At 42.2% G+C, this 26,930-nt stretch overlaps 1 protein-coding gene and 1 long non-coding RNA gene across 2 annotated transcripts in view; both read left to right on the top strand.

The window, feature by feature from the left end:
* LOC133265042 (T-cell activation Rho GTPase-activating protein-like) overlaps nt 1-26,930 on the top strand; it is a 977,746-nt gene that overhangs the window by 227,902 nt on the left and 722,914 nt on the right. The window lies entirely within an intron of this gene.
* LOC133265058 (uncharacterized) lies at nt 20,027-20,212 on the top strand. The gene is made up of 2 exons (XR_009741861.1): nt 20,027-20,060; nt 20,135-20,212. It is a non-coding gene; the product is annotated as an uncharacterized LOC133265058 (long non-coding RNA).

The raw sequence follows: 26,930 nt of genomic DNA, 5'->3' as shown, positions 1-26,930 counted from the left end.
ACAAATACTCTGAAATTAGTGTTTCAGAAATAGAAATAGTGGTTCCGTGTATGCAGTTGTCGTGGTTTAAACCCAGTCAGGTAATTCGTTCGCTCACTTCCCCCCCTTTCTTGCCCTCCCCCTGCTCTCGGAGGGACGGAGAGGAGAATCAAAAGAATGCAACTCCCACGGGTTGAGATAAGAACAGTTTAGTAACTAAGGTATAACACAAATCACTACTGCTACCACCAATGATAATAATGATAAAGGAAATAACAAGGGAACAGAATACAACACCTCACCACCCACTGACCGATAACTCGCCCCCCAAGCCCGACCAAGCTCCGACTGATACCTCCTCCAACCCTGCAGTCTCCCAGCCCTTCCGGCTAACTCCCAGTTACATCCTGGGCATGACGTGCTGTGGTATGGAATACCTCTTTGGTCAGTTTGGGTCAGGTGTCCTGTCTCTGCTTCCTCCTGGCTTCCCCTCCTCCCTGGCAGAGCATGAGGCTCACAAAGTCCTTGGCCAAACCAAAACATCCTTGTTATCAGCTCTGTTCCCGAGCTGAAAGTCAAAACACTGCACTGCACCAGCTACCAAGAAGGAGAAAAAATGACTGCTACTGCTGAACCCAGGACATTATCCACCCCTTATTCCATACCATTCACGTCATGCTCAGTTCCCACATTTTCGATATACCATCACTCTTATCTTAGTGCATGGACCAGTCCCTATAAAGCTGCTGCATCCATCTGGTCCATGATGTCAGGCTTCATCTCTTGTAACAGTCTTCCAGAGCAGGAGAGACTGTGTGCAGTGTTCACACTCATGAATAACCTGGGCAATAGTGTCCATTGCTAAGTCCACCCCTCGATCATGAGTCCATCTCTATGTTGCATCTCTGCTCTGATGGCCTGAAGTGCCATGGGCCCACCAGGCTCAAAATAATTCACTGTCCCCTTCAGCAGTTTCTGCAGCTTGTTGCTGGGGACTCCATACAGCTGCCTTCCATCTCCGACGCTTCCAAAGCACTGGAGGGGCCCAGTGGACTAGATACTTGCCCATACTGTCCCACACACCCTGCCACTCATGACTCTCCAGCCTTGGGGAAAATCTCTTGGTCCCCCTATATCGTCTAACCCCAGACAAGACCCAAACCTGACTCTGCTTAACTTTTGAGATCAGACAAAATGGTTGTGGGTAGAACACAGTCTGTGTGTGTGCCAACATGCTGATCCCCATCACAATCAGCAGGCAGGTCCCAAGGATACCCAAAGGCCATTCAAAACCTTCAGAACTCTCAGTTGATGCTGCTGTACTTGTCACTGGGGCTGGTGTAGCTGCTGTGCTTGCCGGCTCTCCCACCGCCAGCTTCTCTTTTCCTGAGTCCAGCTCTTCCTCCTCTGCCTTGCTGGGAAATGCTGCGTGGTCTCCTGCATCCTCCTGGGGCTCGGCGGGTGGCTGCCGGGGAATGCTCTCGGCCGTCTCAGGGCGGGGCTCGGCCGCGGGGCTCGGCTCGGCCGCCGGACTCGGCTCCTCCGCCGGGCTCGGCTCTTCCGCGGAGCTCGGCTCCTCCGCCGGGCTCGGCTCCTCCGCCGGGCTCGGCTCTTCCGCGGGGCTCGGCTCCTCCGCCGCCTTCTCCCGCTGCTCGGCAGCCGCTTCCTTCTGCTCCTCGACCGCCCCGGCCTCCTCCACCCGCAGCCGTCCCTTCGCGGCCTCCGGCCCCGCTCCTGCCGCCGCTTGGTCCCCGGGCCCGCTCTCCCGGGCCGCTTCAGCAGCCGCCGGCTCCCGGGACCTCTCCCCCTCGGCTACCCGCAGCCTCACGAAGATGGAGAGTAGGGTGAGGGCCAGGACGGTGAAGAGCAGCCGGACGGCCAGGTACAAGTCCACGGCCACGTCCGTCCCGCCCTGCTGCTGGAGCCCACCCGTATTACAAGCCATTGCCATAAAGCACAGTGAGACAAGAACCTTAGCCCAGGCCCCACACTTGATAAACACTATCACAGCAAATACCGGCTCTACGTAAGTTACAACGGTCTGAAGCTGTGAGATCAAGAAGAACAACTCTGATACCCAATAAATCAGCATTGTGACGAATGATTATTAATCCAGTCAAATCTGTCGTTATCTCAACCCTTCGTGCCCCACGTTGGGCGCCAAAAAGAACTGTCGTGGTTTAAACCCAGTCAGGTAATTCGTTCGCTCACTTCCCCCCCTTTCTTGCCCTCCCCCTGCTCTCGGAGGGACGGAGAGGAGAATCAAAAGAATGCAACTCCCACGGGTTGAGATAAGAACAGTTTAGTAACTAAGGTATAACACAAATCACTACTGCTACCACCAATGATAATAATGATAAAGGAAATAACAAGGGAACAGAATACAACACCTCACCACCCACTGACCGATAACTCGCCCCCCAAGCCCGACCAAGCTCCAACTGATACCTCCTCCAACCCTGCAGTCTCCCAGCCCTTCCGGCTAACTCCCAGTTACATCCTGGGCATGACGTGCTGTGGTATGGAATAGCTCTTTGGTCAGTTTGGGTCAGGTGTCCTATCTCTGCTTCCTCCTGGCTTCCCCTCCTCCCTGGCAGAGCATGAGGCTCACAAAGTCCTTGGCCAAACCAAAACATCCTTGTTATCAGCTCTGTTCCCGAGCTGAAAGTCAAAACACTGCACTGCACCAGCTACCAAGAAGGAGAAAAAATGACTGCTACTGCTGAACCCAGGACAGCAGTTTAAGCATTAAATTATTTTGATGGAAGGAAGGAAGGGAGGAAGAAAAGAAGGAAGGAAGGAATGAGAAAGAGAGAAAAGTGAAAAAGAAAGAAGCAAGCTTTAGAACAATATACAAATTTACGGAAGTGTAACCCTATCTACATTTCTTCCCTACTTATCTTCCATATGCTGTTCAGACTGTAAATTTTGGGCTGTAAAAGTCAGAAAATGCCTGTGCTGCACATAGAAGTAAAAAGTGGCTGAGATTCCCTTGGTTCTACTGAGGTAAAATATCTGGTGAGTTCAGAGGAAGGCCTTGGACAAACAGGTCAGGTGCTGGCACAGACTGCAGGCCTACTTCTGTTTCTTGGCTTATCTAACTCTCTGAGACCAAAGAGCTCGTACTCTGTCAGTATGATGTAAAGATATCACAGCTTTTGTTTATTTTTGTTCTACAGTTAAATTATTTCAGAAGTAACTGAGCTTCTTTGCATAGTGCTGTACTAGGTTGTGTAGATGGTACTGGTAAGCTATAAGGCAAAATTACAGTTACCCTTAGGAGTACAATAGAACTAATTCATATGCTACACCCATATGATGGAGAAAGAAAAGGCAACCTACATACTTCTAATAGACTGAAGACTGACAGGCAGTTTCCAGGCATTGGAAGGCTACTGTTTCTCCGATTAAATGTAAGTTTGTACTTTCATGTAATTACATGTACACAAGTATTTGCATTGGAACTGAACAAAAATCAGAACAAATCTGAACTGGTTTTAGCTTATAGGTTAACATTTTCCTTTCCCCCCCCCCCAATAAAATCTGTTTCAACAGTGGTAAATTAAGATATACTATTTCTCAGATTTTGAAATGAGAAAATGTCTTTTAATTAACCCTTGTTATTATAATTAGATAAACATAAAACTGAAAGTTTCCCTAATACAAATTCTATAGCAGGATATAATTATAACAGAAGATCATTAACTCTGTATTCTTCAGAGAGTCTGCAGCTATCAGGAAGAAAAACAGTGGATCTGTGGCAATCATACCAGAGAGAAGCTGCAGTTAATCACCCAGAGGAGAATGGCGTGCATAGATAAAGACAACCTGGCTGGCAAAATTCTTGCTACAATTTCTGTTTAAGCATACATAGGTCTTACTGCATCTCAGTGTGAAGTATCTTCATTAACCTACCTATTGGGGATTTGACTAAAGCCAGAATTTCAATTGCTTACATGTAGCTTTTTGCCATTCCCTCAGTTTCCATGAGAAAATAGGCCTCATCGTTCTCAGGAGAAGTCCTACAACAAACAGTTCATGTTGAAGCTGTGTTTTTACTACATCTTTCTTACATCTTGCTTTCCTTTTTTTAAATCACAGAGAGGTGGTCCACAAACTGTATCTGTTAGGAACTACTGCCTAAAATAAAGTTCAGTAACAGCTTGGTGGCTACCACTGGGAAATTTTTTTGTATACGTACAAACAATAATAAGACAGGAATTAGCTATTTAAAAAAAACAAGGGCAAGCTTAAAATTTTACATGTATGTTTCCTTGTCTCCTCTGTAAAAGCTCATTTATTTATTTTTTGTGTCTGCAATTACATAGCAGAGGATTGACTGGATCATGTAACACATGAAGTATCCCCAATAGAAAGCCAGGTCAGTCAGGATGACCTCACTTTTGATTGAAATTTCCATCACCTTGCTGATGACTATGACTTTTGACTATCTTTTTTTTTCCTGTATGTGGTTTGCTTAGTAGTGACACACAGTATAGTTTTGGCTGTTATTGACTGAACAGGTACAAAACCTGTGTCTTCTGCATATTAAAAAAATTCTGAATCATTACAGTATATATTGCTCTCATGCTGGTCAGTTCTTGGACTAAAGAGTTATGGCTGAGATCTCCACCAAAATACTGTCAAGACAAAACTTAGATAAGATGCTCTTTTTATAATAACAGTAGCAACAACAAGAATAGCAACTGCAACAACATGTGCCAAAAGAGGACTAGGATAGGATAGGATAGGATAAGATAGGATAGGATAGGATAGGATAGGATAGGATAGGATAGGATAGGATAGGATAGGATAGGATAGGATAGGATAGGATGGGAGAGGGTGGGATGGGATAGGGTGGGGTGGGGTGGGGTGGGATGGGATGGGATGCGATAGAAACTTTTTGTTTCTAAATGTGGCAGGTTGACTTTGGCTGGCCACCTGATTCCTACCAAGCTGTTGTATCACTCCGTGTTGTCAACAGACATGGGGAAGGTAATATGGTGAAAAGCTCATGGGTCAAGGTAGAGAATAGGGAGATCATTTAGCAAATACCGTCAAGGGCGGTTCTGGCCAACAGCACTAACATGGGTGCTTTCTACGGGGTGCAGTCCTTCAGGAACAGTGTGGGTTCCCCATGGGGGCCCCAAGTCCTAGCAGCAAACCTGCTCCAGCATGGGCTCCTTGCCACAGGGTCAGGTCCTGCCAGAAGCCTGCTCAACTGGGCCACAGCCTCCTTTGGGCACATTGAACTGTTCTGTCAGGGAGTCCTCCATGGGCATGATGGATACCAGCTCCACTCCATGGGCTGCAAAGGCACAGCCTGCCTCATAACGGTCTTCACCATGGGCTGCAGGGGAATCTGTTCCAGCACCTAGAGCACCTTCTCTTCCTCCTCCTTCACTTACCTTTCTGTCTGTGTATTTTTTATTCTCACATATTCTCACTTCTCTCTCCCAGCTGCTGTTGCACAGCAGTTTTTCTCCCTTCTAAAATATGTTATCACAAAACACTACCAGTGTCCCTGACGGGCTCACCTTTGGCCAGCAGTAGGTCCATCTGGTGGGTGGAACTGGCGCTTTTGGACATGGGTGCAGCTTCTGGTATCTTCTCACAGAAGGCACTGATGCAGCTCCCCCACCCTGCTACCAAAATCTTGCTACATAAACCCAATACAGTAAAAATAGACTGCATCAGAGAAAACAAACAAACAAAAAATGACATTTATATATATAAATAAATACAGATTTTATATAGTTTTTATATATATAATATATATATATTGCTGTAAAACATATTTGTGTACTTTTTACTGACAATCAGGGAACTGGCACAAACTTGAATCATGTTCCAGTCGTTTTCAGTGGAAACTTGAAACTGCTGTTACAATCTTTGAGAATATATTTTACTTTAAATTAAACCTTTACAACTTTCTGAAACCAGCTAAGTTTGGTCTAAAACTATACGGAAACTATAACATTCAATAAATCAAAGTGAAACAAAATCTCCGGGCATAGTTTGGCTTATAGCTGGTAAATAATAGAATCCAAGATAATAGAGTTTGTGTCCACAAAAACCGGGACTAATTTATTAAAAACACAGCAGTGCACTGATTTAAATTTGCAAGGTGAAATCTCTTTGCCTGAATTGAGTAAGATGTGCGTTAGTCATTGGTGACAATATTATTGGTCTTTTAGTCTGGGCTTTTCTCAGTTTGAGCTGCAAATGGTTTATGTTTTGAACAAAGTGTTCTGCTGACTATTTCAATATGATTTTCCTGAGCTGACGGACCTTCGCTAATACTTTGCATTTTTTACTTATAACAAGCAACAAAATACCAGATGATAGATATTTTGTAGCTGGCATATTCTTCCATTATGAAGGCTAACTAGCTGCTGCAACAGGATAAAAAAATGGTAGATTTCTGCAGTTCCAGATTACTACAATGCATTTACAACAGTTGCAAATCAGTACAATACATTAACAACAGCTGCTGCTGAGAGGCTAAAATTACCAAACAAGTTTCACATCACTGTTTTCTAAAAAATTCTGAAGTATCTAAAATGCTAGCACTTCTGACAAAATTATTGCCTCTCAAGTACGAGTAAATATATATTTTCTATTTCCTTAGTTTTTAGGAGCTCGGGCTATGAAGACAAATTGCAGAAAAAGTACTATAGTTCAGAAAGGTGAAAATAAAATCATATTTCAAGACAGCTGCATGTCTGAAGACTCCTGGATAAATATGTATTAAGTTCCAAAAAAAAATGAAGAACTTGAGTTATTGGAAAATGTCAACAGATTTCATTCAGAAAAGGTTATTGAGAAACTATTACTTAGACAGTATTTTGTTTCTCAAAATTTAACGTTAGCAGTTTCTTGTTTACTGTTTCTGAATAATTCCTTTTTTCTTCTTATTTTTCTAGCCAATAGTGTTTTGATCAGGTCTCATAATGAAGGAGTTCTCTTGATTAAGAGAAGACTTAATAAATGCTTATATTACAAAACCAGATATAATCATAATTTGTCATAACAGAGTATTTCTTTTGGAGACTACAAAGCCATAGAAAATCCTGAATTCCAGAGGCTGCCTAAACTACAAAGAAATATGCAACAGACTTACCCCATTGCAATATACATTTTAGATAAAATTCCATCTGGCATATGGTCCCAGCAATTCCCAGAGAGTGCATGGTCCATTGCACAGTCTACAGCAGTCCCTGATAAGTTAACACTGGTCAGCAAATCAAAAAGCTGCTTCTGGTTTTTAAAAGACCCTTAGCAGCAGAAATTCAGTGCTTCAAAAGCTGTATGACTAAAACTCTGAAAGTTCAGTGGTAATGAAGAAGAAAAAAAAGTAGTTCCATTAAAGGCACAAAAAGAGTCACGCTGTCTAGCTGGGAAGTTAATCTATCCTGTAAGATCAGACATCAGATCAAGTATTAAGGGTAGCAATGAAGAGTTGTACACTGACATAGTGACATAAATACTAACCTTGTCTGTTGCCACAGATTTGTCCTTAACACCTTAACACAAAGAGAATGAATGAGGGTGGGCAAAGGGGCGGAGAGCAAAGCTTGACTTTGTCGACTGGATAATGACTGTCCACTCATCCATCCTGATTTCTAAATTCTTCATGCACTTAATGCGTAAGCAATACTGAGGGATTTTTTTACCATTACAGATTATCTATATGATACAGAAAACTTAAAAGCCTCCTTTAAAATTATGTGAACAGCCTTTTGCAGACAAAATGGAAGGAGTAAAATCCCAAATTTGAAGATGTAAATAAGTACGCTAATGTAGTTCACATCTCTCTCAGTTGGAATGCAAATGTACCTTTTTGTGAATACAGACACCTGCAAAGTATTTTTCATTGATTCCTACATGGTTTTGTGTGATGACAGTGCATCTCTCACACTTCAGTTTCATCAGAAAAATAAATTGAGCCCTTTCTCCTGACAGAATTCACTCTTTATAGATGCCTAAAAGTGTAATATTAAAAAAAAAGATGTTCTTTGTGTCTGCCTCAATCAAAAATTGTGTCAGTAAAGAGCATGCATACCTGGCCCACTGAAATTATTGTTGAAATTACCCAGATTTAACTAAGTCACACACAAAATTTCTACAATGTTCATATTACTATAGGATAGTGTTGATAGTATCATGATAATGTTGTAGAAGGGTAAACATGAAATTTGAAACCACATGAAGTCTCCAAAAGCAATCTGGCACTAACTCTCCATCTCTGCAGCAAAGAAAATCTTTCCTTTTGTTATCATCCATGTCTAACTTTGTGCTGCCAAGAACAGCTTGTTTTCTTCTAAACTATGATTCTTTTTTTTCTCCTGGTGTGAGAGTGAACCCACAGGCAGTGAACAGGGTGTCTCAGGCAGGGAATGTTGAACTAGCTGAGAATAAGTGGTGCATCTGACATGCACATGGAGGGACAGGAGGTTGCCTGAAGGTTGGAGCAGATCGCTAGAGAGAGCTTGGTGAAGGAGACTAGCAGCTGTGGCAAGGTGTGGCATGAGTCATTTGTGTCAGGGGTGTTGCACGCACACCTCTGCACTGAGTCTGGGGAAGCAAGGCTTTTCACGTGGCTGTAGGATTATTCACACACATTATTCCTGGAAAACCAGAACTTTACATAATTGAATAAAATCTAGAATGCTCTGAGGTCATAAGGATTACATTCTTGATTTCCAGGTAGCTGTGATTAGGAGATGAAAACCAAATATACCTACCATTTACCTAGCACTAGAATATATAGTACTTTCTTGCTTAAGTGCTTGGAGGCTGCTGAACTGGCACATTTTGCTGACCAGGAAATGCACCGTACTAAAGGATGAAATTAGAGCTGTGATAAAAAAGACCCTATTTACTATCCCAAGTAGTTAGCTGTGACAAGGTGAAAGTGCATTTGTTTATACAGACAAGTAAATCAGCCTTTTATTGCTCTAAAACAAGGAATATAACTTCAGAAATGGTGTAACTTGATAACTAAAACTACCTTTGATGCTTGGCTGGTATTCATTTCATATAGCAAAAAACATGGACCTGATTCTTGATCAAAATGGGGTCAATATATCTAAGTGTTCCTTCTTTATATTTGAGAAACTTAATCAAATTATTATTAGAATAAATTTTACTCCTGGTCATTATTAATATAAAAATATCTGTCTATAGGAGTAACTTAAGTATTATGAAAATCAACTAATTTTATAGTATTTATATTTTACTCATTATTTGAAATATTCCTGTTACCACATAGAAAGAAAAAATGCCTAACTACTTCAATAGGAAATTATTGTCATAATTCTACTTAGCAGATTAGAAGCCTTTATAAAAAATAAAATTTATGTTTCCTAAGTTTCTTATGATAGTGACTTATGCAGCTGCAGAAAGGAATTGAATTTCTTCTTAGCTCCATCCAACATGCAATTTTAAGGATTCTGTACCATCCTGAAAACTAATTCCTTTGTTTTCCTTTTTTTTTTTTTTTTTGCATTGCCTTTAGAGCCTGCACATACTCCCTGAAAGTAGCTTCACTGTGGGTATGTGTGTCAGATTCCATTTCTAACCAATCACATTCCCACTTGATGATACTTTTTTATTTCTGAGGACTAGTCTGTAAACTTTTATAACATTCTTGGACTTTTGATCATGTAGTTTGCGTTCTGGTAGTTTAGCTATGTCCGGCTATCTTTTCAAAAGAATTCTCACAATCCCTTTTCTCTGAGTCTAGTATTTGTATACACTGTGAAATTTCTTTTTAAATCCTACTGCTGGTTTAGCAGTTTCAAATTGTTTGTCCAGATAAACCACTCTTACTCCTAGGTTATATTATTGCCAAGTTTAATTTTATAAAGTGATCCTGTCTCCATGATCATCTTCAAAATACTTAGATTATTTGATGAAAAAGTACTCATGTCTGTACTCCAGAGGCAACTATTTGTTTTCAGTAGAAGTCTTGGTCATTGAAGCCACTATATATTGTTGAAGAAATCCAGTTGCTTAAGACCCGGCACAAGCATCAGAAGTATTATTTATGATATACTACACATTCAGGACAGCAACAAATTATATCTTGCAGTTTTATATCCATCCTTTTCGAAAATACCTAACACTAGTAACCTTCACTTTTTTACTAATGTGATTCAGAAATTAGTTATCATTTACACAGCAAGAGAACTAGTGTGTAGACTTAATTATTCATCTAAGTGAATAAATCTAGTCAGATATTTTCTGGGGTTTGTATTGCAGCTCTTCAAAACTTACTAAGTAAGTAAATTTCAGTCAAAGTGAAACAAAAAGCTGCAATACAGACTGTTTCCTGCCTGTTGAAATAAATGTTGGTGCTTAATAATTCTTGAAATAAAGGCAAAAGCTAAGCTTTTTACAATTAGTCAAAGTAAATATACTCGAAGGTAGGTATTTTCTTGTATTTTTCTCATTCTATTCCATGGCAACAGATCTACATGTATGGAAAATTATTAGCTTTCCTTGATGGCCACTCTAAACCAAATAGGGCAGATGCTACCAAACTGAACTGCTCATTTCAGATAAATTATGTCACTGATTCAGTTTTAATCTCTGTTCATGAATCAGCTAGGGGTTTGCCATGTGTTAACTATATGCTATTTATAGTGAACACAATTGATTTGCTATGCGTATAGACTTAATGAATGAAAAACACCGAACCAATAATAAATAAGATGGATTTTTTTTTCTCCAAAATATGCCCTTTGCATACCAAATATTTATCTGTGCAAAGAATGATTATTGTAAGCTTTTAAATAAACAAATAATTGTATGTCTAGTTATGAGTGGTATGTTTGCAGACAAATGAGGCACCCAGTGCAAAAGACAAGTATTTGTGAATACATGATATGTACTGTTTCACTGTCTAATGAACTGAGCAGATTATTGAATGCTTTTTTTAGTATTGTTGTGTAAGATATTACATTGTTATTAGTTACAGTGGTAATCTGTAGAAGACACCTTTTGCTAGATGAAAAGTGATTGTTTCTGATGAAGGTACTTTCTGGGCATTCTATGTTGAAGTTGTGTCACTGTATGTAAATTCCTCTTCTGTCATTATAAATTTTCATGATATGTGAACTATATAAGCACATACTTCCTATATGTCAGGTATTCCAAGCGCTTAATAACCTACACAGTCCTTTGCTGGTCACGCTCTAATATTTCCATGTGCTTCTTATATGGGGGAGCCCAGACCTGCAAAATGTATTCCAGATGTGGCCTCACCAGTGTTGACTAGAGAGGAAGGATCAACCCCTCGACCTGCTGTCAATGCTTCTTCCAGTTTTTGAAACACTGATCAAAATACTGTGGGCCCAGCCACTGATGCAGTTTTCAGCCCACCTCACTCTCCGCTTACCTAACCCCTACTTTGTCAACTTGTGTACAAGGATGTCCTGGGAAAAGGTGTCAAAAGCCTTACTCAAATTGAGACAAACGATAACTACCACTCTCCCCCTGTTTTTCCCTTTTCCACCAAGACAGTTATTACAGAAGGATATTAGATTGGTCAAACGTTCCTACTCTAAATCTATGCTGACTATTTTGGATCACTTCCTTGTCTTTCACCTTATTGGCCTACTGTTTCCTGGATTCACCTTCTAGTCTGTCCTGAAGAAAGAAATGGCATTTTATTTGTTTCAGTCCTTAAGATCCTCCCCAGTCACTATGAACCTCCAAGATATTCAAGCGATGATTCACAGATACCAGCTTTTACCCTCAGCATCCATGGGTGCATCCCATGAGAACCCATAGACTTGCATATGTATGGTCTGTTTACATATTCACAAACCACTGATGACACTAAGCTATGTGGCATGGTCAGAATTCTGGAGAGAAGAGATGCCATCCAGAGAGGAGCTGGTTGATGAGAAAAGCTCAGCATGAGCTGGTAGTGTGTGCTTACAGCTCAGAAAGCCAACCATATCTTGGGCTGCATCAAAAGAAGTACAACCAGCAGGTCAAAGAAGGTGATTCTGTCTCCCTACTCTGCTCTTGTGACACCCCACTTGGAGTACTTCATATAGTAGTTCTGGTGTCCTCAACATAAGAGGGACAAGTCCAGAGGAGAGCCATGACAGGGTGACTGGAGCACTTCCTGTATGAAGAAAATTGGGGCTGTTCAGCCTGGAGAAGAGAAGGCTGTGTGGAGACCTCATAGCAGCCTTCCAGTATCTGAAGGGGAGCTACAATGATTCTGGAGAGGGACTCTTCATCAGGAACTGTAGCGATAGGACAAGGGGTGATGGGTTCAGACTTAAACAGGGGAAGTTCAGGTTAGATATAAGTAAGATTAAGTAAAATAAAAATAGCTTCTGCTCCCTCCTGCTCCTGAAAGCTTCTGTGCTTTCAGGAAAAAAAAAAAAAAGTAAAAAAAAAAAAAAGTAAATTTTCATTAAATAATTATTTAAAAAAATACATTATTTATTTTACATTATACACGTATATTCTTCACTGTGAGGGTGGAGGCACTGGAACTGGTTGCCCAAGGAAGTTGTGAATGCTTCATCCTTGGCAGTCTTCAAGGCCAGGTTGGATGAGGCCTTGGGTGACATGATTTAGTGTGTGGTGACCCTGCCCCTGGCAGGGGTTTTGGAACTACATGATCTTAAGGTCCTTTCCAATTCTATGATTCTATACACAAGCACACATGTTGTAATGGACAGCCAGTCTACAGTGATCGTTCATAATAGGTCCAAAAAGACTGTGTTTCTTAGAGGCTTGTTCAGCCAGATCTTGAAAATTCCAAGGAAAGAGGTTTCACAACACCTCTGGACAATGTGTTCCAGTATTTAACCACCTTCATGGTAAAAAAAAAAGAAAAAAGTAATCAATAAAACCAAACCAAGAAAAAAAAACCCAAACAAAAAAATCCCCATGTCCTGGGTTCAGCAGTAGCAGTCATGTTTCTCCTCCTTGGTAGCTGGTGCAGTGCAGTGTTTTGACTTTCGGCTCGGGAACAGAGCTGATAGAGATGTTTTGGTTTGGCCAAGGACTTTGTGAGCCTCATGCTCTGCCAGGGAGGAGGGGAAGCCAGGAGTAAGCAGAGACAGGACACCTGACCCAAACTGACCAAAGAGCTATTCCATACCACAGCACGTCATGCCCAGGATGTAACTGGGAGTTAGCCGGAAGGGCTGGGAGACTGCAGGGTTGGAGGAGGTATCGGTCGGAGCTTGGTCGGGCTTGGGGGACGAGTTATCGGTCAGTGGGTGGTGAGGTGTTGTATTCTGTTCCCTTGTTATTTCCTTTATCATTATTATCATTGGTGGTAGCAGTAGTGATTTGTGTTATACCTTAGTTACTAAACTGTTCTTATCTCAACCCGTGGGAGTTGCATTCTTTTGATTCTCCTCTCCGTCCCTCCGAGAGCAGGGGGAGGGCAAGAAAGGGGGGGGAAGTGAGCGAACGAATTACCTGACTGGGTTTAAACCACGACACCCCACCCAAAAAATACCCCCAAAACAACCCAATCCCAAAACATACTATCTTGTATCTAATCAGAATTTCTCATGTTCCAAGTTGTATCCATTGTTTTCTGTTCTACTACTCTAAACCTCTGAGGAGAGTGTGATTCCTACTTTTCTGTGCCTTTCCATTAGACATTTGAAAATCAGTTACTACACATTTAGTTCATTTTTTAAATGGAAAGTCAAGGCCAATGATGATAATAATTTTCGGAGTGTCCAGACTTGCACAGGAAGGATCCAGTAAGTTATGCAACAGTGGGTCACTGTAAGTACCTTGAAGGGAAAAATGATAATTCTTTAAGGATAAAAGAGACACTAAACCAGAAGTACAGGAGAAATTGTCAGTAAGTTAACCAGAAGTGAAATGGAAAATATCTTAAAAATATTTTCAATTCAGAAGCATGGTGCAAAACTTGCATTTTAAGAACTTTTTTATACATTAAGTTTAAAAATTAAAGAAGACTCTCTATTTCAAAATGCAAATCATGACCATAATAGGAAGAGGCTGTGAAAGTGGTAAACAAGAGTCCTTTGTTAGAAACAAATCAAGAGACTTTTCACAACACAGTGAAAAGGTTGTGCTTGAGGAACTACTATCTGTGGAAGGCAGATCACCAGCCAGGACTCAGACATGGTGACAACTGGAATGAGTTTCCCATCTTCTCTGAGCTCATGGTCTTGGCCACAGCTGGACCAAAGAGCCAGGCACCTTGCCTGGTGTGAGTGTACATGCTCTACAGAAGACTTTTATGCAGCATAAAATCAAAATCTTATAATTTAAGTTACAGGAAGAGTTTACCTTAGGGTCTGCTTTGAAAAACAAAAACCAAACAAACATGAAAGGAACAAGATTGTACTGCATTTGGCTGACATCACATTAAACAGTTTTGAGAATTATGTAACAGGCACTGCTTTCCCTTAGCATGCTTCACCTCCTGGTGCCACAGACGCATATTGGCATGTGACACATACCAGGGGCTTTATGCCCTTATTCTAGTAACCAGCAGAAGAAAATAAAATAGATCAGATAACTTGAAATAATAATTTAAAAAAATAATCCTCTGTTATTCATTGCCAAATGGAGGCAGCCTAACAAGTGATTTGTGAAAGTAACAAAAACCCCTACAAATGTGTTTTCTTAAAATAGTGGAGACTTGAAGACAGGAATTGTGTCGAAGGGCCATAGCAGCACTCATAGAGTCCAGAAATGATCCATGGCCAAGAATTACACAGTATGGATACCACCAGTCTGCCCTAGAGAGTGTTATCCCTGTTGGGGTGAGATTAATAGGGACTACGGACATGAGCCTGTCCATCCTTCCCCTTCCTTATATAATTCCACAGTCACTTTCAGCATCTGTCGTCACAGTGAGTTATACCATTGTTTTGTATCTAGACCATTTAATAATAGGGTGAACTGACTTTCATTAGCAGGATAATCTTGAAAGATTATTGCTATCTTTTACTTTTTCCTGAAAATAGGGAAATTGCTTGGTATTCATAGGCAGCTGGAGGCTCTTTGTTTGGAAGAATAACAAGACTAGTGTTTCCAAGTCTGTGTTAATGAATAATGCTATCTATCTGCAATGGAGTACTCTTCCTTGAATTTTGTTTCTACAGAGAGAGTTGATGTTTTGCAGTTCAAAGATTACAGGATGAAAGAATTCCTGCCTACATAGATGAAGATAACAACTTCTTTGTAGAAGATGATGAGCTATGGGTTCCTTTTTAAATTTCTTGGAAAATTATCTCATGTCAGAAACTCTTTGAAGAAACTATTCTCAGAAGGCTTGAAAATGCTGTTACTTAGATTCTTCTACCAAGGATATCTTCCTAGTAAATACACAGATGATAATAATCTATGCCATAAATTGAACAGGCTTTCAAGCTGTTGTAACAACATATGAAGCCTTGGAGAAGGAAGGAATCATTTCTTATGAATGATTCAGACACTACTGAATCACAGGACAAAACTTATGGACATCTTATCAAGGAATATCTATGCCAGTTGCATTTCCGAGTATACTGATATCTTTCAGAAATTGCAAGCAGACAGCTCTCAACCCTAACATCAGCAGAGGAACACTTAAATGCTTTTGAGGAATACTACCTACCTTTCCACAGCATGATCAGTCAGCTACTTTAGTATTTTAGAATTATGTTAAAAATATCACTCTGTGAGTGCTTCTATTCTGCTACAGGTGCAACATTCCATACTTCCCCGGGCTACACATGTACGCAGCGTACATTTACTCCACAGCACTTTTATACTGCTTGACTTCATCAGCTTCACACTAATATCCCCCTGAAGCATTTCTCTCATTTTCTTTCTCTTTAGCTTTGCTGATACAGTGGCAGGCACATCTCATAAGGCAATCACATTCGAGGGATGATGATGTAAAAAGTAAATCACAGTAGACTAATGGTAGATTTGCAGTGAGGAAAAATACGCTAATACTTCTCCAAGGTGTCATTCCAGACCTGGTCAAACAAAAAAACATTTTACTCAATGGAAAGTTTTCTTATAGACACCTCTAAATTTTCTGCCAGTAGGAGATTTTTTGGCTAACACAAATCTTTTCCTGCTATTTGATATTAGTAGAATCTGTCAAGAAGCACTCAGTGGATATAAAAGTCAAACCAAGTTCCAAGATATTGTTGCGTATACTAATGTTGCTCTAGTTAAGTGAAGAAAGAGAAAGTGAATACTTCAAAAGCCTAGAGATTTTCCTGAGATACTTGTTGCTGTAGGCTGCAGTAGCATCTGAACCAGTACTTGCAGAGTGTCAGGGAAACTGTCCTGCCAAAGTAAAAAAGCTAAGACATTCCTGCAACACCAACAGTTTCCCACGAGGTGTTTGGGCAGGTTTCTCAAAATAGTACACAAGAATTTTATACATGTGAACAGCATGTTGCATGTTATTTGCAGTATTTTGTCAGATCACTAGATACTTACACTATGAAAGCTTCAAATAACCATCTGAACCTTTGGTGGTGCAAATATTTTTCATTATTCATTACCTAATGGAGGTATAGTAACAAATGATACTGTGTCTGTGAACAATTTTGTAAAAGTACCAAAAGAAAAAGGAAACTTCTTCTGGAACCTGATATTTAATTATTTATTTTAAAACCAGACCTCTCAGTAGTATGAGTTGCGTAAGGATTTCCAGCAAAACAGCATAATATTTTTGTACACCTTTTCATGTTTATTCTATTGCTAATTCAACCTTTGCTTATAATTCATTCCACAGTATTCATCAGAATGAATTATTGACATGTGGGAAAATATTCACTGAATTGCTTAGAAATGAAACATGAATTATTCTGAAAGTTTTATACCTGCAGATGAAACAGATACCTGCAGCAGCTATTGCAAATTTATGATGAAATGTCAATTTCTTAATTGAATACTTGCTCACATCATTCAGTAGTTGAAAAAACTAAAATAAATACTGAAAATTAATGAAATATTTCATCACATTAATAATTTTTAAATGTTCTGAAGCAGTCATAACTGTAGAAAATAAAAAAAAGTGCTAATGGAACATTGAAATTATTTTAGAGTCTGATAAGTATCATTCACATATGTGACAATGTTGTTTTATTGTTTATGCACTTTGTTTTGAACAAAATATCTTACATAGTATCACCTAGCTAGTACATGATCAAGACATGACTGAAAAGAGCCTGAAATGCCAAAACGTTTTAAAATAGAAGCATTTATTGTGAAGAGGAAAGCAGTATGCAGAATGATACTGCCAATTTGATTCTACAATATTTCCAAGAACACCACAAATAACAGGGTTTGAAATATGAAAATGAAATTGCCTGAAATAGAAATACTAAAACACAGCACGTTCCCTTACATAAGGTGAACCAAAGAAATGAACTTCATGAATGTCCAGTTGACTATGTATCAATTTTCTAAATGTAATCAGATTCTGTTTTGGAGAGAAGTAATGGTCACTTTTTCAATTTAATTTATTAATATATTTGAAAAATATAGATCATTCAGTCACCTCCACAATCATTGCCTGCATCCTGTATCTAACTTCAGACAAAACAACGCTAAAAACATATATATTAAGAATAATGTCAGTTATATAGCATTTTTATGGTGAGGCAGTTAATGTTTTCTTCCAAGCACAGCTATTCAGAGAGAGACAATGACATCTGCAGCAACAGGGAAGTATAAAGAGTGCAGTCTTTCTTGCTATTGCCTTCTTGCTAACACTTACATTACTGGAAATGGAAAGATATTACAGCTATCATAATGAGGTACAAAATTCTTCAAAAGGAGGTTAACCAAACCAGTTAGAGTTAAGACTGAGTTTCATAAGACAGTGTGCTGCAATTCAGTTTACTCATTCACCTGCAACAAGAGTTGAGTGCATTGAGTGTAGGCTCAGTGACCAGCTAAAAAATACGTTCTTGCCTCTAAGTTAACAAAGGACAAAAAAAACCCCTTTTATTTCTTAATGTTAATATAGATATATAATTCCTGATTCATTTTGCCATGACCAGATGCTTAGTATTATACAGTCAGATATCTGCACATTTTATAGTACTATGTGGAAAGAGGGAAATACCAGAGAAAATGAAGAAAACATGGTGAGATAAAGCTCATAAAATTCTAAGGCGTCTACTAAATTTCTCCTATCTAATTGGTCTAGGATCTAGGATCCTTTAAGTTGCCTTATGTTGCTGCACATGGGCACCCTGGGGAGATACCCACAGGGCTCCACCCCATCTGGGCCCCCAAGTTCCAGAACCGAGGTCACCATGGTGTTTGGTACTAACCTGGTGCTGGCCTGGCAATGGCCCCAGTGCCTGCACAGATGGTGCTGCGAGTGGCAGCACCAGGGGCACTGGGGGTGCTTCCTTCTTGTGGAGGAGTGCTCCTGTTGTATTTTTCCACAAGTTTTCCACACATGTGTCTTCCCCCAGCCCTGTCAGAATGGGGCAGTGGCTCTGCTGCTGCGGGTCCAGGTGGGTTCCCCCACAGCTCAAGGATGCACCAGCAGAGCCAGTCCCTGCAACAGCCGCCTTGCTCATGCCCGATGCCATCTGTCCTGCAGAGATGACTGTTGCCCTGACCAGCAGTGTGAGCCTGACCCGGCATTGCCTGAGCCACTTCTCAGGGAGCGTGTGCGGGTGACCCAGGGACATGGCCAGAGGAAGAAGAGAGACCTCCTCCTCTTCAGAGACACCGTGGTAATCACCAAGACCAAGTAAGACAGCCAGAGCCCAGCTGCCTTTCTTACCAAGCCCTGGCCCTGGCACCAGGGCACCAGAGCAGAGACAGCCAAGGAGCAGCCCCAGGCCCCTGGCACCCTGGTGCTGGCTGCACCTGTGGCCATGCCCATGGCAGGCAGGCACTAGAGGGGAGCCAGCGGGCTCGGCCACCTCCAGCTCACTCCCTGCTGCTCCTCTCTACAGATGTGGCAGCAACCCGTGCCCACTGCTGTGCCTGGCCCTGGGCCTGCTCCAGGTGCTGAGCAACGGGAAAGGCTCTTCTGGCGATGCTGCCAAAGAGAAGGAGGAAGGGAAGGCCTCCAGCTCCCTTGTCTTCCTCTGGCCCTGCAGCTCCTGTGTCATCACCTTGTGGTGAGTCTCAGTGCAATGCCCCACCAGAGGGGTGGGCAGCACCTCTGCTGTGCCCCACGGGGCATCATCCACTGCGGCACAGCAGGCACTGAGGCTGTTTCTCCTCTCTTTTGGCAGCTCCCGAGTAGTGAAGGAACTCTGAGTCAGCACCCTCCTTGGGTAAGCCCTATCTGGCACTGCAGCCTGGACTGCCTGGGCTCCCATCATGGGGGGATGCTCCATAAGTGGCATCCGAATTATGATGAAACATCTCTGTTGATTTGGGCAGAGTTGCCCCCACTGCGGAGTGGGCACATCTGCTGAAGCTGCATCATCCAGCTGTGCCAGCTAACCGTTGCCCAGCCCCATCCTCAGCACCGCTGCTGCTCCCGCTCCACTGCCAGGCGGTCATGGCTGTTTCTGGCAGTGTGGAAGCACTCCCCAGGCTGGCAGCAGAAGGAAGAGCTGGCTTGAGTCTCACACAGCTCTTTCTCTCCCCCTTCCCTGTGCACAGACCACCCGAAGGAGTTCGGGGAGCCTGGGTGACCCAGCTGCCGTCCATCAGGATGGTGCTGAAGGAGCTGAGTGGCCGCCATGCTGTGAGTGTCCCTCCTGCCTCTGCTTTGCCTGCAGAGGCTGCCGCAACCCAGCACCAGCTGCATTGCTCCTCACCTTTTGCTCTTTTCCCCTTGCCCAGGGGACGACACTGGATGCCAGCAGCCTGGAGAAGCTGCTCCAGCTCCAGGCCCAGGTCAGGGTCACTTGCAGTGTAATCTCACCCATCCCAACCTCTCACACACAGCCAGCAGCTGATGCATCTCTCCAGGGAGCCTTTCTGCTGTGTGGCTCCTTGGTGAGTGCAGCCCATTTCTTGCAGGCTGGTGGCAGGCAGCTGCCAGTTCCTGTCCTCTCCAGCAGTGAAGGCAGACGTGGCCACGCGGATGGTGAACAGCAGAGGAGCTTTTCTGGGGAGAAAATGTAATACTGCCTAGCTTTGCTTGGTTCAAGGTAATCATGGCTTCAGCTGTCTAACAATACCATTGAATGGAAAGGTTCCCAGGCTCTTCACACCACACCAGGAAGGAAAGAGCAACCTGGGAAGAGGGCAGCGATGGGCCACTGTGCTGGAAGACCAAAACTGAGCTGTCAGGGATAGGCAACTGAAGAAATTCAAGCAGGGGAAGAACAAGGCACCCAGGTGTGTAGCATAGACTGTGTTCCATCTTTTGGAGCTTTCAGCATAGGAAACATTCCTGAGGTGCACAGGATGGTCCTGTACAGGAGGCATGCACCTGCCCTTGGAGGAACATATATGTCTGGAGAAACATACTACTGCAGCATTGCCTGCTAGCCTGTGATTTTAGTATGGCAGAGAGAGGGATGCTGATGCTTGGGTTTTGGAAAGGACCATATCCCAGCTTCCAAGGGCTCCCTGCCGAGTCCTACCACCTGGCAAGGGGGCACTGCACATCTCTGTCAACTTCCTGTGCTCTGAGGGTATTACATGTATTGAGAAGGGACAAAAGCAACACTGTAGTTGCCAGTTAGGACCCAGTAATGAGCCTCTCTACTGTGCTAGCAATGACCTCTTTTACAGCATACTTCCAAAAAACCCAGGAGCCAAGTCCCTCCTGCTCCTGCCCTCATGGCTTCATCAGTGCTTTCTGACTCTGCCCTTGTAGGTGCCCATTTACTGCTTTGAATTCCCCTTATGCGCTCTGCTGCCTGGTCTTGGAGTTCCACCCTGTGGCCCCAGCACCACCTCGGCATCTGTCTTGGGTTCAGCAGTAGCAGTCATGTTTCTCCTTCTTGGTAGCTGATGCAGTGCAGTGTTTTGACTTTCGGCCTGGGAACAGAGCTGATAGCGATGTTTTGGTTTGGCCAAGGGCTTTGTGAGCCTCATGCTCTGCCAGGGAGGAGGGGAAGCCAGGAGGAAGTAGAGACAGGACACCTGACCCAAACTGACCAAAGAGGTATTCCATACCACAGCACATCATGCTCAGGATGTAACTGGGAGTTAGCCTGAAGGGCTGGGAGACTGCAGGGTTGGAGGAGGTATGGGTCAATGCTTGGTCGGGCCTGGGGAGCAAGTTATCGGTCGGCTGGTGGTGAGGTGTTGTATTCTCTTCCCTTGCTATTTCCTTTATCATTGTTATTATTGGTGGTAGCAGTAGTGATTTGTGTTATACCTTAGTTACTAAACTGTTCTTATCTCAACCCGTGGGAGTTGCATTCTTTTTGATTCTCCTCTCCATCCCTCTGGGAGCAGGGGGAGGGAAAGAAGGGGGGAAGTGAGTGAACGAGTTACCTGACTGGGTTTAAACCACGACAGCAGCGGCGAGGACAGAGCCACCATGTCCTTCTGCTCTGGATAGAAGGTTCCACCACCTCGCCCCGGAGCCAGAGCAGCGCCCTCAGACCCATCCCAGCCCTCGCAGGAGGCCTTGCTGGCTCATTCCTCAGCCCCGCCAGAAAACGCCCACCCACTGGAGTATCTCCCCAAGTGGGGAGCTGGCCTCTGGACTTCAGCTTACCACATTCACTGCCACATTTGTTACTATCATTGTTGCTACGGTGGTTACTAGGTTTGTTAGTACACTTGTTACTGTGTTTTTAACTATGTTTATTAGTCTATTACTATGTCTTTTAGAAATATATTTTAGGATATACTTTAGGATAGATTTAAGTTATAGTTCAGGAAACAAGTTATAGGATATAGGATATAGTTAGGATATAGTTTAGGAAGCATGTTATAAGTTATTTCACCCTGTGTTAGTACACACTTCATAGGATCATAGAATAGTTGGGATTAGAATAGGATAGTTAGGGTTGGAAAGGACTACTAGTAATTTCATGTTATGTCACAAGACTACTCTTTGAGCGGCTTTTCAGCTGTATTACAAAAAAAGAATTCTGCAGAATGGAAAACAGAAAAGAAAGTATACTGAGAGAGTCTTTTGATTAGGAAAGAAATGACAGAAAGATATTTATGAGTGCAGAAGGACTACTGCTGCACCTTGAAAAAGATCCAGATAAGCTCCAGAAGAGTATTGTCTACTGTTGGAATACTGCTGCAAATCTTAGAGACCTGTTAAGGTCCAGAAGTAAAGAGATACTTGCTTCGAAAAGAAAATGCACAGGCAGCAGAAAGGAGCATTGAATTGCACCGCTGTGTTTTCATTGACAACTGCTCATGGTGGACAGAGAGATGCTGAAACAAAAACAAAAGAAACAACAGCAAGGAAACAAAATAATAATAATAATAAAAAAAACCACCACATAACCAACCAAGAGCCTCCCACCCTAAATCTTATTTTGAAAAAAAAAAACAAAAAACAAAAAGCAAGCCCTCAGATCCCTCTGCACTCTGATGGGAGAAACACTGGGAAATGATAGCAGGTGTCCCAGGCATCTGCAAACAGAACTGTCACAAATCAGAGTACCAACAGAGGGATTTGTTTGTAATAGGGTTGAGTGACTGATACACGCTTATTCCCCTTGCATTTACTGGAATACATTGTGCAGACTGCCTGCAGTTCTCAGCGTTGCTTCATATGTATTATGCCTTTCTGAATTTTCTTTACCATTTCTATACAGAAATAAAGTGTCAAATGCATACCTGGCCAGTCTCTGTATTTGGATGAGTCCGTTCCCTTCTTATTCCTCTCTCTGTTTCCGGGTTTCCCTTCTCTCTCTCTCTGATACTTACCTGTCCAATAAGACAAGAAGGTCATGCAATTATTGCATTTGTATAAGCCTTTTCTTTCTCCCAGGAACTTTGTTTTTTCTCCTAAAACACCTGAGGAGACATTTGCATCCAAGAAAAGGTCTTGACAAGGAAAGAACTTGAGTATGTTGCTGCTGCTTCTAATCTAAGAAACAAAAGCACTACTTTTGCCCAGAAGGCCACTGGTCAGTATTTCTGTGATCTTGCTATGCTTCCATTCCATCTTTCTTCATATTCAGTATCAAAGCCCCAAACCTCTTGGCCGTGTTTCCATACCACAGACTCTTTTAGGAAGAGAATAGTTTAAAGAGTATAGGGACCTTCTGCTTATGGAAAGATTAATTTTTGTCTCCTGTGAATGCTCCACCCCTGGAGGTCTTCAAGGCCAAGTTGGACAGAGCTTTGGGTGACATGATCTAGTGTGAGGTACCCCTGCCCATGGTAGGGGTGTTGGAACTTGATGATCTTAAGGTCCTTTCCAATCCTAACCATTGTATGATCCTACAAAAAAAAAGTGAATATATGGTACTGAGTCTGATCTTTTAGAAATAAATAAGGCATTTCAAGAATACAGTGGCCAGTCAGACCTTTCTTTAAACATTAGATTGTCTTGGGAATTTTTCAATGACTGTTTCTTTCATTATATCACACGGATGTACCAAGTCAGAAAATATTTATAGGAATATATATTTTATATTAAAAAGATGTTGGAAATTGTTTTTTTTTAATAAAATTAATTATCTGGTGAGAGAAAGGGACAGAAGTGACTCCAAAAAGCCAACTGTTATTGGACAGCCACTTTCAGCAAGGATGTGGAAGTTTGAACCTACCCTAAAACTTAGCTAAAGAATCATATCTAGTTCAATTTCATATCCAGTTAAAAATTCAAGTGGATGGGCATCAGAGTCTCTATAAAGTCTTCATAAAGACCATAGTTTGAAGATCAAGCCGTTCAGTTAGTGTATAACATTTCAAGACTTCTCATTCATAAGGCAAATCAAAAGTGGTAACAGTGTCTCCTGGACAATGGATTATTAAAATGAGAGTCCAAGGTCTTACCCACACCTCAAGACCAGCTGTCACTAACTTGATGAGATAATTGCTACACAGGGCCTCCTAAATACCTTATCTGTTTATCCTAAAGAGAGTTAGGCAGTGTTGCCCAAAACAGAGTGAGGAAGTGACCCATGATACTTCAGGCCATCAGGGCAGAGATGCAACATACAGATGGGCCCGTGATCGAGGGGTGGACTTAACAATGGACAGTATTGCCCAGGTTATTCATGAGTGTGAAACATGTGCTGCAATCAAGCAAGCCAAACGGTTAAAGCCTCTTTGGTATGGAGGACAATGGCTGAAGTATAAATATGGGGAGACCTGGCAAATTGATTATATCACACTCCCATCAACCCACCAAGGCAAACACCATGTGCTTACCATGGTGGAAGCAACCACCGGATGAATGGAAACATAAGCTGTGCCCCACGCTGCTGCCCGGAACACTATCCTGGGCCTTGAGAAACAGATTTTGTGGCGACACGGCACCCCAGAGGGAATTGAATCAGACGCCAAAAGGAACTGTCATGGTTTAAGCCCAGCTGGCAATCCAGAACCAGGCAGCCACTCACTCACTTCTCCCCTGCACTTCCTCCCCTGACTCCTGGAGGGATGGGGAAGAGAACAGAAAGAATGTAACTCCCATGGGTAGAGATAAGAACAGTCTAGTAACTAAAGTATAACACAAAACCACTACTGCTACCACCAATAATAAGTAAAACCCCAAAACCGTACAGGATGTTGAGAACAAAGGATGAATAAAAGCTAAAGTTCCCATACCCTTACTCCAGTAAGGGGCAGCGAGACAGGGGCAGCAAGGGAGTTGAAACATGTTCCCTCATCCCTATGAATGTTTTCTATCTATTAGAGCAAACTGAAGCAAACTGGAATGAATGATCTGGAGCACCCAAGTCGACCAAGACTCCATCCAGCCTGGCCTTAAACACTGTCAGGGATGGAGCATTCACAGCTTCCCTGGCAATCCATTCCAATGCCTCACCACCCTCACAGTAAAGAACTTCCTCCTTATACCTAACCTAAATTTCCCCTGTTAAAGCTTGAACCCATTACCACTTGTCCTATCACTACAGTCCCTGTAGAAGAATCCCTCTCTGGCATCCTTGTAGGCCTCCTTCAGATATTGGAAGGCTGCTATGTGGTCTCCATGCAGCCTTCCCTTCTCCAAGCTGAACAGCCCCAACTTGCTCAGCCTGTCTTCATACGGGAGGTTCTCCATTCCCCCGATCATCCTTGTGGCCCTCCTCTGGACTTGCTCCAAAAGCTCCATGTCCTTCTTGTGTTGAGGACACCAGAATGGTACACAGTACTCCAAGTAAGGATCAAAACCAACATCAACAAAGACCTGCTTTGGTACTGCTTTCGTATAAGCACTACTTAGGTGCTGCTTATGCAAGTCAATTCAGCCTTCTTATCCTTGCCCCACCCATTCCAGTATCTCAAGAGACCTTCTGGCCATTGTAATACACTGTGCCTCTTAACAGAGGTCTTGTGCAGAGAGCAGCACGTGTGCCCCATGAGAGAGTTTTAGGAAAAAAAACTAAAATAAAATGGTGAGAATGAAGTAAATGCACCTGTGCATGTATTTGGATTTGCCTGGCCCTATAAAGCCAGTGTTGGCTGCAGGTTCTAGCTGGACCAGTAAAAAACTCAAGCTTAGTGAAGTAGACAATAGGGACTGACAGAGACAAAGGGAAATGTCTTCTGTTCACATACCAGCTAGTCTTGCTGGGGGAACACTTGGTGGCTCCCTAAACACTATAATTTGGTGCTTTTTAAATTAATCCCATAGTAAACTAGTACCGCACAATGAACTAGCTGTGATCAGGCATTTTGCTATGGGCACAACCTATTGCTTTCAGAACGTTAATTTACCAGAAGCTATGTCTGGAATTCAATCTGGAATTAAAAAGAAAGCAGGAATAACAGGTGGAACTTTGTATTTACTGTTTCATAACTAATTTTAAAAGTGTCTTCAATTCAGAAGATGTCTTATATTATTAGAAATGTCACATATTAATATGGTTTCTTAAATAACCAGTGTTTATAAGATATTGCCAAACATTAGGCATGCCCATTTTTAAAATGTCAAAAACTTCCTTAAACAAGTACTTTACACTGTGTTTCTTGAAGCTTGAGAAATGGAGATAGTTAGAACAAAGAAGAGGAAAGAAGAGTCCTTTAGACCCAAAGTTTGCTCTGAACTGCACAAGCTACAAAACTGTATGGAGAATGCTCCCATTAGGTCTCAGCTGTGGTGATACAGAATGAAAATCTCCTTGGTAGAAGAAGGAACTAAAACTAGGGTGGGATTCAGCTCACTCTAACTGCTGTGTCTGTTTAGACTAGGTGTCCACACAGCCATTATAGTGAGTGGATATCAAGTGGCTTGATGCAGTAGCCTACCCACTGGCATCATTTGGGTACAATCTGAGATTCTATAGGTATGTCATCTGGCTTCCAGATGTCCCTTCTGAAGTGCAAGTTTGTACATAGGTCCTATGTCATACCTGCTAGGCTTTAGGCGCTAGTTTCATTAGGGCATCCTAAATGGCATTAAGTTGCCCATGTCTAGGAAATGGAAATGAGGCCCTTGTCAATCCAGTCATTTAAGGTGTCCTAAAGTTATCTACATTTAGGACAGAACTAACAGCTTTTTACTCTATTACCTATAATGGCACCTTTGCAAATTTACTGTCGATATCTGCAGCATAATTATCTGAAGTCAGAGGAGCTGAATCCCAGCCTGGGTATCTCGTGTTGGAGTGGGTGGTCTCAGCATCGCTGGCTAGGTCTAGAAGACAAGCCTTTACTACTCTCTCTCATGTCAAGGCTGACTAGTAGTGTTCCCAGACTACATCTCCAGGATCCATCTGTCATGTGTGATGGGAAAGAGCAATGTTTTATCTGTAGAGTCACCAGGGAGAAATTTAAGTTCTTGGAGAGATTACTACCAAAAACTTGGATGTTGTCAAATTATGTATGTCACCATGGAAGAAAAATAAAATGTTTCAAGCAATCACTTGGAGTTGCATGGCAAAACCTCA

Source organism: Pezoporus flaviventris, unplaced genomic scaffold (assembly GCF_033815535.1).
Source record: "Pezoporus flaviventris isolate CSIRO_AGI_PZ_B2104156 unplaced genomic scaffold, CSIRO_AGI_Pfla_v1 ptg000003l, whole genome shotgun sequence".
NCBI classification, from domain to species: domain Eukaryota; kingdom Metazoa; phylum Chordata; class Aves; order Psittaciformes; family Psittacidae; genus Pezoporus; species Pezoporus flaviventris.
Note: the sequence above shows the minus strand (reverse complement) of the source record. Positions and strands in the feature narration are given on the sequence as shown.